This window comes from Botryllus schlosseri, chromosome 2 (assembly GCF_051294905.1).
Source record: "Botryllus schlosseri isolate E-star chromosome 2, Bs_hap1, whole genome shotgun sequence".
NCBI classification, from domain to species: domain Eukaryota; kingdom Metazoa; phylum Chordata; class Ascidiacea; order Stolidobranchia; family Styelidae; genus Botryllus; species Botryllus schlosseri.
Genome location: NC_137237.1, coordinates 14,599,741 through 14,611,849, shown reverse-complemented (window position 1 = coordinate 14,611,849; position 12,109 = coordinate 14,599,741). Strand labels below are relative to the sequence as shown.

At 40.8% G+C, this 12,109-nt stretch overlaps 1 protein-coding gene across 3 annotated transcripts in view; it reads right to left on the bottom strand.

Moving 5' to 3' along the window:
- LOC145433754 (ribosomal RNA-processing protein 7 homolog A-like) overlaps window positions 1–12,109 on the bottom strand; it is an 84,701-nt gene that overhangs the window by 41,650 nt on the left and 30,942 nt on the right. Inside the window, exons 1-4 of one of the 3 annotated variants that reach the window (XR_013913183.1) lie at window positions 6,112–7,440; window positions 4,678–4,803; window positions 3,189–3,374; window positions 75–1,847 (exon numbers count right to left, since the gene is read on the bottom strand). The exons of 1 other annotated variant lie outside the window; for it this stretch is intronic. The gene's annotated coding sequence lies outside the window, so the exon portion shown is untranslated. One more of the 3 variants, XR_013913182.1, reaches the window with a different exon arrangement.

Here is a 12,109-nt window from a genome sequence, read left to right as displayed (position 1 = left end):
TGGCAGTTTTAGTCAGGGCATAGGCTACATCAGAGGTCTCAAACACGCGGCCCGCGAGACCATTTCGTGCGGCCCGCGATGGCATTTTGGATTTAGAAGTATTCGACAATATTTAAAAACCAATTTCTTTTTTAATTTGAGAATTCTTAAAATTCCCTTCAAAACTACTCTAGCAGCCTGAAACTACTCGTCAAACTTCACTATTACATCACTTCCAAAAGTTACCACGCAGTGGAAGATCAACAATTAAGCGACATTACTTGTTCATGATGGTAAAACATGACCCGTTGATGATTCGTGACTGAAAATTGTGATTTGGACTTATAGGCGCGACCTTCTGTAGAATTACTCATACTCGTACTCGTCGCGTCAAACGTTACAATCAGAGAAGGACTTTTGTGACTCAGAATGCCGTGACTTGGTACAACCACGGACGCAACAAACTATCAAACTGGTATGAGATACAGTGAAATATAAAAAGTTCGTAGCTTGCGCTGCGTAGCTTATTTAGATATCTAAGCAGCTCGGTATGGCAACTACCATTGGCATTATGTTGCCCCTCTGATGTATAGTTGGTTATTATCGCCAATTAAATGTGGCGAATTAAGTAGGCTAGTCGTAGCCTAACTATAGTCTATGCTTCACAGCTGTAACACCAATGGGTTCTTCGGCGATTGCACATTTCTACTGCTACGGCACAGTATTCATTATGTTCAAGGTGTTATTGATCTGTTCCATTTCGAAGGTAAATTTAACGCTGATTATATTTGACTTTGGTCATGACATGATCAATACAGCCTAGTTATCAGGAGTAGGCCTATGCCCGAAACCCGGGTGTACTGCTCCAATGCTCTGATATCACATCAATCTTTGTAAAATTCTCAAATTCTACCTGTGGTTGTGGCACGTGAAATGTCCACTACCTGCAAAATTATAACGCGACAGCTTTTACGATGTCCTGATGCGTCTGTACTGTCGCACGGTGTCTGCACCTATTTATTTTGACAAACTATGCCAAGTACAGCAACAATTTTATTCAAATATTTAAAAATGTGATTTTTGTCGTGCCAGGCGTGAATTCACAATAGTAAATCACATTTTGATTTTCATGCGTGTGGAATGTGAGTCTGCAAGTCCCGTCAAATAAGGCCTACTTGGAAATACATTGAATTAATCTATTATTGGTGCTGCGGCCCGCGGCGTCATCAAAAGTAGGAAATTGGCCCGCGAGAGCATTTGAGTTTGAGATCTCTGGGCTACATGGTAGGGAACGTGAAATTTCCATACCACATACTCGTACCATGTATTCGTTAGCAAGGGCGTAGCCAGAAAAAATATTTGGGAGGGCCGAAAAATTCGATGACTTAAATGAACACCCCCCCCCAGCAAACACAGTACAGACCAAAGATGTAGAAAAGCCGAGCCGATATAGTAGATATTAGATCTCGGCAGGTCGTAGAAAGGGGGATTTTGTGTCGACTCAATTCAACGTCTTTTCCATGTCCTTCAATAATGTAAATATTATGCAGATGCTACAGCCTTTAAACATGGTGAGTAGAATGTAGATCCTACGCTAGAAGAAGAAGATCCTGATATAATAACCTGTTTTCTACCACTATGGGCTTAACCTGATCACGGCTGCGTACACACACCACATTATTTACTACATAATAATCACATTTGTGATAATTTAATTTCAAACGAATTGGCATTTGCCGTTGTAAAAAATAAAACGAACAAACGAACGAATGTCTTTAGAAAGAAAGTGAAAACAGTCCTTATCATCAGGTTTCATCTTCTGACGAGCCAGTTAAATAACCAGCATGCTGCCTTTTTTTTTCAACACCCTGCAGAAATAAAATGAAAATGATGATTAATAGCTAAGACATTCGTACTGCGAAAATGGCAGAGGTAGCGACTAACGAATGACTCCTACATTTTTTTCGCCCATACTTACTAAAATGGATTCGATTCTGAACTATTTCCACTCATCATCATCATTGGTTTATTAGCACTTTATCAGTTCAATACACGACAAAAAATGCGATACAATGAAAAGACAGGAAGATGTCGAAGCGACAAGGAGTAGTCTATGGAATCTGACACCCACCTTGGCCTATGTGATGTAAAGAGGAGGCATGCACACTGAATGAAAGTAAAGAAGATAGTATAGAAAAAGAATGCGACAAGAAATAGGGCGGCATGTCATGGGAAGCGAGATCGATAGGTCAGTCGTCATCCGGTAATCTTGAGGATGGACTGTATTTATTTAGTAGTAATTGTTTGTATTTCGACTTGAATGTGGACATGCTCGTCGACTGTCTGATGGCCGGCGGGATACTGTTCCACACATCAGGTCCGGCATATTTGATGGAGCGATGATCTTTTCGGTCAATCATATGATATTTAGACGACGTGGACGCGCGTGTGTTGTACTCAAGTTTTCAAGTTTTATTATTATATTTTTTAATATTATATGACTAGAGAACTGACTTCAATCGTCACTTCTAATTGATTATCAAGATCAACGATGACTACTTCAGCACTCTTTGAAAACAGCCACTAACACAAAAAGAATTCTTGACTAAAATTTCATCACATTCTGTCCAAAATGATCAATTCAACAATCCAAATGAATCAGTTATTTGGCAGCTAGTTGGAGAGATATATACTCAAGTCTAGAAAGTGGAATGATACTCTGCCTGGAAAGCTGAAGACCTAACAATATTGTGTACAGAGAACAAAACATTTGAGTGGCGGCACTGGTATAGACATTAATAAATTATTAGAATTGACAGCAAGATAACCAGCAAGACATTAAAATGAGAATTAGTGCAGTTTCTTAGGCTGTAGTGATACTCAGCCAGTAATTGACCTAGCAGAGAGCAAAACGTTGTAAATAAAGCGAGCGAAACCTCCGACAAATGATACGATAAAACATTAGAATCGACAGTCTTACTAGAAGCAGAATAACAATCATGAGGGGTTAGAGAACAGAAGCCCGGGAAGTGACCATCAGAAATTACTGCATACTGGCCGAACAAATCCATGACCACTAACAAATGGTCTTTCAATAGTCAATATTGATACCAAATGACACCACCCCTATTTCATAGCAACATTTAGCAAATACAGCGCTGGAGTCAACCTTATATAAGCCCTAACCAAACGCCCATTAGTTTTCCCACCTACTACTTCGCGGATGGAAATACGCATTAAAGCGAACGGACGCGACTTGTCACACTCTTGCTATTTCTGCTCCTTTTTTCTCTTCGTTCCTCTTCTCTGTCGCTTCCGCTTGAGGAGAGAAACAGTCGGCCGCGTTTACGGATCGTGAATTCCCGGTGGGTGATTCTTCCTCGAATGGTCAGCACCTTGAAAATTGAGAACAATGTTGTTGCAAAATGCTTGACAATTTGAAAGTTACATCATTCTAATTATTCCAGTTATGGCCGTGAATCGTTACAAGTGCGGTAACCATAAGAATTATTACTATACTTCAACTACAAATACAATATATTGTATAAAATGATTACCAATTCTTTTACGTTGATCGAGTCCCAAGTAGATGAAATATGTCAAAGAATTTGCTAAATTTTTGTATAATTTGACGGATTCCGAAATCTTCTCAAAGTGCACCTTTCAAAAATTTGATATCAAGCCTCCCAACATTTTACAATTCGAAGTTGGATGGCTTTACCAATACAAGCAAACAGTTTGTATCGCAATTGACAATTATGTAGAGAACGCTGCGAGACATATGAGTATGCCTACCCTAAAACGTTTCTCTAACATGGACATTAGGGCTCTTAAAATATGACTTATTTTCTCAAATCGTTCTGGCTACTTGATAAAATTGTTAGGTTACCTAATTTAAGCCTAAACACAAAATTTGGTTCAATTCCAGCCAGTAACCGCTTTGCTACAGGAGAAGAAAGTTTCTATTTATTATATAAAAATAAATAGGTAATAAAAATTTGAAAATTTTCTGTTCACCCCATGAAAGTGTTAGGCTGTCTATAGAAACGATGCTCACCAAATTTGGTTCAATTCCAACCAGGGGAAGCGGAGATATTGCCGTCGAAAAATTTGGATTTGAATAAAATAGTATTTACGGTGACCGATTCTTTGTTTACTTATTAAAGTTGTGCTCACCGTAAGTACTATTTTATTAAAATCAAAATTTTTCGACAGCAATAACTCCGCTTCCACTGGTTGGAATTGAACCAAATTTTGTGTTTAGGCTTAAATTAGGTAATTAAGTAACACTTTCATGGGGTTAACAGAAAATCTTCAAATTTTTTATTATTCATTTTTATATAATAAATAGGAACTTTCTTCTCTTGTAGCAAAGCGGATACTGGCTGGATTTGAACCATATTTTGTTTGTAGGCTTAAATTAGGTAACCTAACAATTTTATCAAGTAGCCAGTACGATTTGAGAAAAAAAGTCATTTTTGAAGAGCCTTACTGTTCATGACCGTCCACGTTTAGAGTTGCATCTCAAAGATGCTAATATAAGCCTAAATATAATCCAAGCAATACGATCGTCCACTTTGACTGACTGAATTTCTAAAAACACCTTGATAGCTTCCACATCTTACGTTTATATATACTGTCTGCTATCGGCACAACAAAGTAGGCCTATTTAAAAATACCAAAACAGATTCAACATACCACATCTCTTGCAAAGGCTTTTGCTTTCATTCAATTTTCCATCAAACTTCTTTAAATCCTCCTTTGTGGTGAGTTGCTTTGGAATTCTTCTAGGATCAATTCCGATATTGTTTTATCATATACAATCTATGGCGGGATAAAAGTTTCGGATAAGTTCTAAAACGAACACAATTTTCCACACAAAAGTCAATTGCCACACGAAATGCCAAATGCTACGGTCTCATTTTACAAGGTATGGCGAGGAAACGTAGTGGTACGTTCCATTATAGCTAAACACCTATGAATTGCGGGTTCGAGCGTGACACGTCGACTCCATAATTCCTACCGAAGTGTTGGCCGTTTATCTAGGCTCCTCCTCGCCATCCGATTCGCATAGCCATGTCTTAAAAAGCCTAGGAGTGGGCCGTGCTGTAAGTGGGCAGATGGTTGCCGATGCACCCGGCACTTGGTGAATTCGGCCGCACAAACTCGGCACTTGGTGAATTCGGCCCTCGGGAAATTTTGAGATGAAGTGTATTTACAGCTATTAATATGAATTATCAAACTAATAATAGTATTATCAAGTGATTCGTCAATCTTGTAAGGAGGTCAGGGCATCCGTAGATCGCGCAGTCACAGCGTGATTAGATCATGGATTGCGTAGCCACGGGAAATAACACAGCGCTCATATACCGACCACGCGCGGTCTGCTTGGAATCGATGGCGTGAGTCACGGGCCTGTGTCGTGTAAGTTTTGAGAAGATGGATCTTGGCGTTGTATGTGAGATCAAAACTGTGGAACATCAAGCGGCGCTTCTTCGTTTATCGATCACGACAAGCCAGTGTTCCTCATCAACAAATGTTTCGCATGATCACGTCAAAATAAATTATTTTTTGCCTTTGGAGAGACGATTCCACTCTGGGATTAGGGTGTCTCGATAACACGGTTGAAGGATCCCAAGATTACGAGATCTACCACGAGCCACGACACGTTTAAATTTCCTTTTTGATACTGTTCATTCATACTAAATGCATTTCTAATGCGAAGGTGTTCTAGTGCCAATTCCTCCAAGGGCCGAGTTCACCAAGTGAAGAGCGTCGCGTTATTTCCCGCAATTACGCAATCTGTGATCTAATCACGCCGTGACTGTGTGATCTACGCATGCCCTGACCGCCGTACAACATTGACAACCACTCAAAGTGCCAAGTTCACTGGCAAACATTCCAGTAACCAATCATGGTGACCGGTACCGCTACGAGATCTACCACGGCCGAATTCACCAAGTGCCGAGTTTGTGCGGCCGAATTCACTAAGTGCCGAGTTCACTGGTAATCGGGCAGATACGGAATAATAATAATAAGAACCAGCCTGGTGTAAAATGACCAGTGTAGTCGAACCACCACCATGAACACCACAAACAAACAAATAAACATCTAACAAGGAAAAGAAATTACCTTTGCAGCCTTTGACAAACACAGTTACCATTGAAACCAGCAATTAAGGTCTTATTCGAAAGCAGAATAACAACTGTTTTAGTGGACATATCGAATCAAATGTTGGAAAGTTAATGTAAAATAGCTCAAAATATTATCTTACTGTGACCATATTCCATCAATATGGTCTGGCTAGCCAAATTCTCTGGGCCAACATAATCAAGCTGCGTTTGGTTTCAACGATTAATAATCTTGTCACTGGATTCGAGGTATAATTGCACTCAAATATCAAATTTTGCTCCATTAATCAACATCAAGTTGAAAATGTCCATTCTTGCACCAACTTTTATAAAATCATGAATCAGTGTTCTACAGGAATGTATCTATATGACTTATATACCTAGAAAATTCAAGCATAAATATTATGATATACCGTAGGTATAGGTACCGGTAATTCAGATGTTTGAAGCGAATTATAGTGGTCTAATTTCACTAAATTAGAGCGAAATGCCAGCAATATAATTGTAATCTAATTCGGAAAAACGGTTTAGCTCTAATTCTAACCTGGAAAAGCTGAAACTTTTCTATAGTTGTCTACACCTGTTTTGCAGAAAGTCAAACGGCTCTAGGCGTCATATACTACAGGCAATTCGAAATACCCCATAAGCTATATGCTACTGCATATATACCTTTAACCCGCTACCTCAGTCAGTCACAATTCCTATATATTTACGGCATTTACCATACAGAAAGAGCGAACTATGCCTGGCTGCGACCTGTTGCGCTTCAAATCTTTGTATGGCGCGATGACGTAAAATTTGAATCGCCGAAATATTCTAGAAGTCACGCATCGATAATCATATTCCTAAACGTACAACATATCACTTATTTAGTTATTCTCTGAATAAAACTATTAACCATACTCGTTGAACATGCGAGATTACCGAAAGAGCGAATATATATATAATGAAGATCATATATATCAGAGGAAAACAAAACTATTCGACCTTAGAGCAACAACACGAATATACAACACCGGTGACATCCTCACGCAATAAAACGAAGGGAGAACATTGTTTTCTAATGGATAGAACGAAGCTACCGCATGAGATCGAACAAAACCGGATAGAATTCATCGTGATTGAATGTACCGACAAAGTCATCCTTTCTACGTATTTTAGTCGTACCCGCGAGAGATAGAAAATTTGCATTATTAGGTTAACTACCGGATATAACGAAGCCTAATGCATGAGATGGAACAACACCGAGTATGAATTTATTCTGATTGAATATAACCACAAGACCATCCTACTACGTATTTTAGACATTCCCTCGACACTTAGAAAATCAGAACCTAATCGAGATGATCCCGGATGATCCTTTTACGGTTTTGTGTTTGCTGGGGGCCCCTCAATGACAAAGTATTAAAGATAGGTAACAATGAATCAATGATGGTCTTGGACCCAACTTTTAAGAGTTTATTGCATCATATGAAAATAATAAATAAATATTGCCACAATGGTAATATAAATAAAGATGCAGAACATAAATTTTACTAACAATTGCCTGAGGCTACGGGGTTTTTCGGATATTTTACATGCAATTACATAGACAAAACATACAGGATTAGATTCATGGGGTTGTGTGCGGGTCTAAGCCTGGAGATTTGCCCATTTAGTATCGGCGGGGTTTTGCAAGGAGGATTTTGGCGGAGAAGGATGGTTTCGTGTCGGTAACGTCTGCTCGCCGGGACATTCGGAGTGGCCGCAAGTGGGCAGTCGCGATTAATTAGGGCTTGGTGAGTTTCCAAAATAGTTAATTTTCGAAGCATTTTATCGCAGCGCGCGCGCCCGTTCTTTGATTTTCTTCAGTATCTCCTCCGTTCTATCATCCTCCCCATTCCGCGGTCTTCTTTCCATTCTTCTCAGCGTAGAGTCCCTGATCCATTTCGCGTCGATTCCAGGCGTGCCGTGGATGTTCTTATTCCTGGCTGTCCATATTGCCTGTTTGAGAATGGAAATTAGTACCAGCAAGGATGCTTTATTACTGTCTTGAGTGGGTTGTTGTGGGTGCATGTTTACGATAGTTCGGATTTCTATCGGCTGCCTTGCGTCCCCAGTTACCTCCGACCACAGATCTAAAAACATGCTTGTAACAGGTTTAATCTTCTGACAGCCTGTAAAGAGGTGGGTGTGAGTTTCGAAATTGCTATGACAGAAGGAACAGTGTGACGTGTGTGCGGCCGACCTTGTATATAGGCGATCCCTTGTTGGAAGCAGGTGGTGCTGGATCTCCCAATTGTGTCTTCGCTGCTGGTGGGTGAGAGTCGGGTTCTGGATGTTATCCCAATTCGGGCCCTCCATCTCCTGAATAGATCTTGCATGGTTCCTGACCATAGTGATTTTGTATGTATCCTTTTTGTTGATATCCTCTGGGTTGAGTTGCAGTTCCGTCATTTTCCCGCTGATCCTCTTCCAATGTTGTAGGGGCTGAAAGGTATGTGCCTTGGAATTAGACAATCGGTGTTTTGCATACCTGCGGAGTGTTATGGCGAGCTGATTCTCAAGCCGGTTCTCCCATTCCGTGTCCGGTGGTTGTCCGCTCTTACGCAGGAAGTGGATAGCCGGCTTCATGTATATTAGATCTAGAATCCTTGGGACGTCGATCAGGCCGAGGCCTCCCTTGGTTGTCGGCTGTATTAGCTTCTCATACTCGATCTTATCGTGCTTCTGAAAGAGGAAACTCATTAGATGTCGTTTGAACCTGGCTCGCTGCGCCGGGGGAAACCTGGAGGTTGCTGCGATGTACGTGAACATGGGTAAGATATTCGTTCTTATTATTAGAATTTTTTCAAACCTTTCCAGGTTCATGTTTTCGAGATCTTTCATGAGCTTCTTCGTCGTGTCCACCGATTTCCTCCATGGTTTCTCCTCGTCTTTCGTCTCGTGGGCTATGGTGTTCCCTAGGATTTCGACTTTTTTAACCCATCTTATTTGCTTTTGTATGCTTCTGCTTTTTTTCCTTTCAAAGCTGATTGCCATGGTCTTCCTTTGGTTGATCTTTAGCGCGCTTGCTCTTCCGAATTGCTCTATTATTTTGACGGCCCTCTCGGCATCCTCCTCCTTGGCGAGGGTCACGGTGACGTCATCAGCATACGAAGGTGTAGTTATCCTGTTTCTGTAGCTGGTGAGCCGATACCCTTTTATTTCCGCGTTTAGCCTCTGCAGCAGGGGCTCTGTAACTAGAGTAAAGAGGAACATTGATATGGGATCACCTTGTTTGATCCCTTTTTCGATGCTGATTTCTCTTCCTGTTATCCCGTTCAGCGAGATTGTTGCCGTTCCGTTCTTATATACCCTTTTAATGAAGTTCTGGAAAATTGTCCCGAAACCGGCTTTTTTAATTGCATCGTGCATAAATTCATGGTCTACTGAATCATAAGCTTTTCTGAAATCAACCGACAGTATCGCACCTGACTCATTCTGCTTCATGTCCGACGCCACTTCCCGTATTAGGAGGTTGAGTTCGTTTATTGTCCTTGGCGGATTGACAAATTGGTGCTCGTGAGTCACGGTCGCGAGCAAGGCCTTCATGCGGTTCGACAAGATCTTTGTGAGAATTTTGTAGTCAACGTTGAGGAGCGTAATCGGGCGGTAATTTTCGATATTGTCCCTTTCACCCTTCTTGTGGATGACTTTTATTACCCCTTTTGCCAGGGATCCTGGAACTCTCTGTAAAATGTATATGTCATTTAGCACCTCGGTCAGGTCTTTCGCGATTGTTTCTAGATTCTGCACGTAGAACTCGGAGCTAATTCCGTCCCCGCCCGGGGTTTTTCCTTTCTTCTGTTGTAGGATTGCCATCCGTAACTCCTCCTCCTTGATCTCAGCGTCCATTTTTTCTCTTTGGTCTTCTCTCATTTGATTTTTTTGGAAGCTAAAAAAGAGAGATTCAGTGTTTTTATCTGTATTCTCTTTACCGTATAATTCTTGGTAGAAGATTTCCACGGTTTCCCTGATGGTCTTGGACCCTTATTGGATGATTAACACAACATCTGGGGCGATCTTTATATATTCCACTTACAGATATAAAGTGATGTGATAATATAATGATTGTGGAAATATCAGGCGTCAACACCTTCGCGCGAAACGCGAAAAATTTTCATGTTCAATGAATGAAATTGGATCCTTATATTGTTGCTTCCATATTGCAAATACGTTTCAATTGTCATATTTACCGGTAGGGCTGATATAAGTGGTTTCATAGAACATTCAGGGGGCACTTAATGATGCATCTTGATCTATATCGTTCATACCACACGGCGAGACTATATTTATGAATTTCTAGAGGGTGGCTGCCGGGCAGGACATAGTTGTCATTTATTGTTGTTACACGTCAAGACTTGCGGAGAATGCTGGGACCATTCAAAAGATCACTCACACGCAGGCTCGTACCCACGTAGCCAGAAGAAAAAAAAACATTTTTTAAAACGGGGTGTTAATGAGTTTAGGTGAGCTCCCCTGTGGAAACACCTCGCAGAACCGTACATCCTTCCATTGCCCATTTTCATCACTACCCTTTTATACATACGATTCTTAGACTCACACACACACACACACACACACACACACATACCCTATGAAAACTTCCAGTTGCCAGCTACAACTTGTATTAGGCGGTGATGAACCATCAGTGTGCATTTCGGGCCTAGTCGCACCGCCGAGCGTAATTATTTTCCAATAAATGAAAGAATTTGATCAATAATATTGGTGCGCGCGTGTATATGAGCAAGTGCTGCCATTCTTATTAATTACTTCGTGGAAGCACGGTTATTTAGTAACCTCTGGTAAAGATTGACGCTACTTCAAAGATTGGAATCGCTGATACATACCAAACCAATTAAAAAAGCTCCTTTGATCAGACTCGTGCGATTTTATATTAACCCTTTTTAACGGGAGGTGGCGATATTTTCCTATGTCAAACCCATTTATGTCAAAGGGGTCTGATTGCAGGTACGGAGTCATTAGGCGCCAGCCATTTATGCACCCGAAAATCTATATTCGGAATACACGCGTCGGTGTTATGACCGTCAATCATTTTGGGAGCGCACTTTGCAGAGTCGCGTGTAGCCTATACTCTATATGTCTTCGTGTGTTCCGGAACAGAAATTGACGGCTAACAGTCCCCAGCCCCATACTTGACTAACACCCCTAGACTCAATCAACTCAACGACCTCGGGCTACCAGTGTATCTATACTGGTCCTGTGCTATTCTCATAATTGAGAATGCAGATAAATACAACTGTGGGTATTTGCGGTAGAATTTATTTTTCGGAATACCTTTAACAAAATCAATACATGTGTTGACACTAAATGGCGCGAAGCGCGAAAAAAATTTTAGGTTACATTCATCTGCCCCAAAATACTGTAATATTTATTGATTTTGCGAAACTTTTTCAAACAATTTGGGAGGGGCGACCGCCCCTTTCGCCCCTCCTTGGCTACGCCAGTGTTCGTTAGTTCTCAACCTTTGAGAATTTAGACCGCGTCATTAACATTTTAAACCAGCGATGTGTCGAAAACTATAAATAGTCTGTAAAGATTCCATTACAAAAACAGAACAAATGTCGCCTATATATTTGGGATCCAGGGAATTTCGATTATGTTACGGACAGAAAAAATCGCCACCAAATGATTGGTCCTTGGTCGGCAATGGTCATGGTCATCCTAGTGAAGTGTCTAGTAATAATAGAGGTTTAAGAGATGAAAGTATTGTGATGTAACTAAGAGGACAAAGCGAATGGTGTCCATCGCAGTTTCTACAAATACTCGGATCGTAAGTCATCAGCAGCGATTACAGTGGTTGGCCGACATCTGTACTTTCAACTAAATTAAAAACGACGGTGGAACACCCTCTTAACGATAAAGTGTTTATTTGGATCCGTGTACCACCTGTGATGTATGGGTGTGAATATACACCCATGTTACCCGAAACCTGAACCTATACCTCAGATTTACAC